This window comes from Bombina bombina, chromosome 2 (assembly GCF_027579735.1).
Source record: "Bombina bombina isolate aBomBom1 chromosome 2, aBomBom1.pri, whole genome shotgun sequence".
NCBI classification, from domain to species: domain Eukaryota; kingdom Metazoa; phylum Chordata; class Amphibia; order Anura; family Bombinatoridae; genus Bombina; species Bombina bombina.
Genome location: NC_069500.1, coordinates 310,420,704 through 310,424,582, shown reverse-complemented (window position 1 = coordinate 310,424,582; position 3,879 = coordinate 310,420,704).

The window sequence follows — 3,879 nt, the reverse complement described above, 5'->3', positions numbered from 1 at the left end:
ATTCAGGGTTAGGGACACATGTATCAAGTCTCCGCTAGACAAATTATAATTAATTTTGGGACAACATGTCTTCTTTTCAATTTGAAAGAATCGATTTCTCGCCCATTAGGTCCCAGGGCTCCCAAGTCACAGCATATAGGTCAGATTGTTGATGGGAGGTAACATATATTTTTTTAACCTCTGTCCTTTATGTGAAAATGAGTTTGTGCTCGAGTGGTTGCATATAAATATATTTCCACCTGTAATACTGCTCTAAAGCTAGTGCGTTGCGATTTTGATATTGCGATCAGCACTGTGCTTAGCCCTAAATAGGGTGCAACCATCACTTTATACAACTCTTTGGTCTTCTAGATCTCTCATGTGCCGGCTATCCTACATGAAAATACTGGATTACCTTTAGGTCACTGGGCATAGATGGTAGGTGAGTCACACAATGGCCCAAAGCTTTACGTTATCATATATATTTTTTGCCAATTAAGCAGTTATTTTTTCCCCTTGGATGCCAGTAACACACAAATGATTTTACCTCTTTGGCTTTCAATAACATTTGTTCAGCTGTGATTCACCTCCAATTGACTGCTAGTAGAACACACAGAGCTATGTTTTACATCCTATGTTTGACAGTTCACCACATAGAGCAGAGCAGCCCAGTGGCTCTACATAACACACATACTTGTAGCACATTTCTTAGCTTCTAGTGACACAAAGAACAGGAGATGTACAGCATAATTTCTTTTTGAGCCATATTTGTTTGCCACACAGAGGACTTTAAAAAACCTGAGCCATAAAGCTGGGTACATAATACAAAAATGTATCAACAGGATCTTTTATGTAGTTGTTGCACGTCTACAACTATATCACAAAACTCCAGGAAAAAAAAAAAACACTGATCAATTCAATGCAAATAGCACATTTTTGTCACAAGTGATTGCGTTTTCGGATCCTCGCTAAAAGTCCATTTTTATTATTGGGCAAAAAAGTTCTCAGTGATCCTCGATTTTTTAAAGTCCTTTCAGCACCTTTTCGAGGCCAGTTTTAAATGTTCAAATTCAACACCTCAAGGCACTTTATAAAGACTTGAAATTGAATTTTTTACATCTGCAAATATTCAAACATTCTATTATCTTACACATGTGCAAAACACTCTGAAATGGCACATTGTATAAGTGTTAACATTCATGATATTGATTCATTAAAGCTTTATTCATCACTATTGTAGAGAATGTATACAAGTGGACAGGGCACACATTTATATATGTATAGGTTTATTATATGATATGTGTCAGATTTATTTCTGCTTTTCCTGGAAAGCAGAAAAGAACAAAGAGTTTTGAACCTCAACTGCAGGATTAAAATTTAAATAGTATGTGTGGATAGGCAAATATCAGATACAGTATATAACTAGGTCGCATCTGGTGTTAAACTGTATCAAGATATCTGCCTGGCATATAATATAGGTTAAGGTTGAACAAGCATCTGAGCAACAAATGTGTATAACTCTGCTCAGTGATATTCAAATTACCAATGAGGAAAAAACAAATGCAGAAAGGAAAATGTGTACGTTTTTGCAACTAAAGCAATTGTTTAAATAAAGTTCTTAAATAAATTACGCTTGATTATTTGATTAATAAGAGGTTAAATACCCAGTTAGATTATTGACAACTTTTAAGCACAAGGTAGTAGTTGAAAGACTTAGCATATTAGCAGGCTGGTTATTATTGCAATGATATTTGTTGTTGTAGGATATAGTAACGTTATAGTTCGTACTTGCTGTGAAAGCTGATGGTAAGAAGGTGACTTGTAAATCTTACCAAGTTGAAGTAGAAAGCAAGTCCGTTTGGTTGAAGGAGGTATTGGCTGCTAGCGTAGTTATCCGTTACCAGAGAAAGCTTGCAGAGGTGAATCCGGATTTGCAGGGGTAAGTTCCGCTTGCGTGTGACATAACAGCCGCCTCGGTCTGAGCAGTGAAAATCTGTCAGGTGTTGCACCAGGTAAGGAGGGAGAGTTCCTTCACTAGATGTGTTGCGGCAGAGACAAAATTCCAAGCAACTAACAATAGGCTAGTTGATAATTTATACGATGAGAGTGGGCGGAGTTATAACGTAGGTGCAAGGATATGAACAGCAAAGGATGAACAAAGAGTTAGGTCACCATAGAATCATGACAGGACCCCCCCCCCCAAAGATCAACTCCGGGGATCGGGTCCAGGACGATCCGGATGTCGCCGGTGAAACTGAGCAAGCAGACGGGGAGCAGAGAGATTCGAAGCGGGTTCCCAAGAATCCTCAGAATCTGGATAACCCTTCCAATGAATCAAATACTGTAAGACACCCCTCACACAATGAGAGTCCAGAATCCCCTGTACCTCATATTCAGACTGAGGAATCGGGTTGGAAGGTAGATGAAGGTCCATGACACTATGTTGACGTAGAGCCCGGTAAGGTTTGAGAAGTCACACATGAAAAGTAGGATGGGTCTTCATCGAAGGTGGCAAGGTGAGGGTGACTGCATTGAAGTTCACAATCCGGAGGATAGGGAAGGGACCAATGAACGTAGAAGATAATTTATTGGTTGGGAACGGTAAACGTAAATTACGTGTTGATAACCATACATAATCCCCTATTTGATAAGTTGGGGAAGGGATCCTTTTTTTATCATAATACTATTTATAACGGTCTTTGGCCAACTTTAAATTTTGTGCCGTTAAAGAGAAGGAATCTGAGATGGTATTTATCACCTCATTGACTACAGGACAGGAGTTGTGGGATGATGTATTCCAATGAAATGATGGATGAAACCCATAATTAATGAAGAACAGAGTTGATTTCGTAGATGTGTGGTAGGAATTGTTGAAGGCAAACTCAGCAAAAGGTAACATCCACCCAATTATCCTGCCTAGCGGATATGAAACATCTGAGATATTGTTTGATCCATTGGTTAGTTATTTCAGTCTGGCCATTCGTTTGTGGGTGGAAAGAAGTACTTAGTCGCCTAGAGATTCCCAAAGCTTGGCATAGTTGTTTCCAGAATCTACAGGTAAATTGTGTACCCCTATCAGAGGTTATGGTGTTAGGTATACCATGTAGTTTGAAAACATGGTTTACTATTAGTGTTACGGTTTCTGAAGAAGTGGGTAATTTATGATAGGGTATGAAATGAGCCATTTACTGAAAAGATCCACTACTACTAGAATTGTGTTGTTCTTTTTGGATAGGGGTAAGTCGACTATAAAATCCAGGGCTATGTCAGTCCATGAGCGATCTGGAGTTGGAAGTGGGATGAGTTCTCCTGTTGGTGAGGTCTTAGTTGTTTTTGAGGTGGTGCATAATTTACATGTGCTTACATACATTGTGTGAATGTGTAGGCCACCAGAAGAATCTATGTACCAATTCTTGAGTTTTCTTGATTCCAGGATGACCAACGAGTGTCGAATCATGAAGTGAACTTAATACAGTCTGACAGAGAGTTAATGGTACATAAACCTGTTCATGATGATAGTATAATCCATCAGGACGTAGGGAAAGATCTTCCTTAGGCATAGTGTTATCAAGGTTTTGTTCTCTTATGAAGTTTTGAGTTTGGTCAAATGTTAAGGCAAGAAATTTCTCGGCAGGTATAAGAGAATTTTCTTCTGGTGTTGTGAATGGATTATCTAATTGTCGTGAGAGTGCATCTGCCTTTTTATTTTTTTGCGCAGGTCTGTAGGTTATGAGAAAATTAAACCTGGACAAAAATAGATTCCAACGTACTTGACGAGCACTGAGAGTTCTGTTGGTTTTTAAATATTCCAAGTTTTTGTGATCTGTATAAATCAGCACCGGAATCTCTGTACCCTCAAGTAGATGTCTCCAGTGTTCCAAGGATGCCTTGATTGCCAAT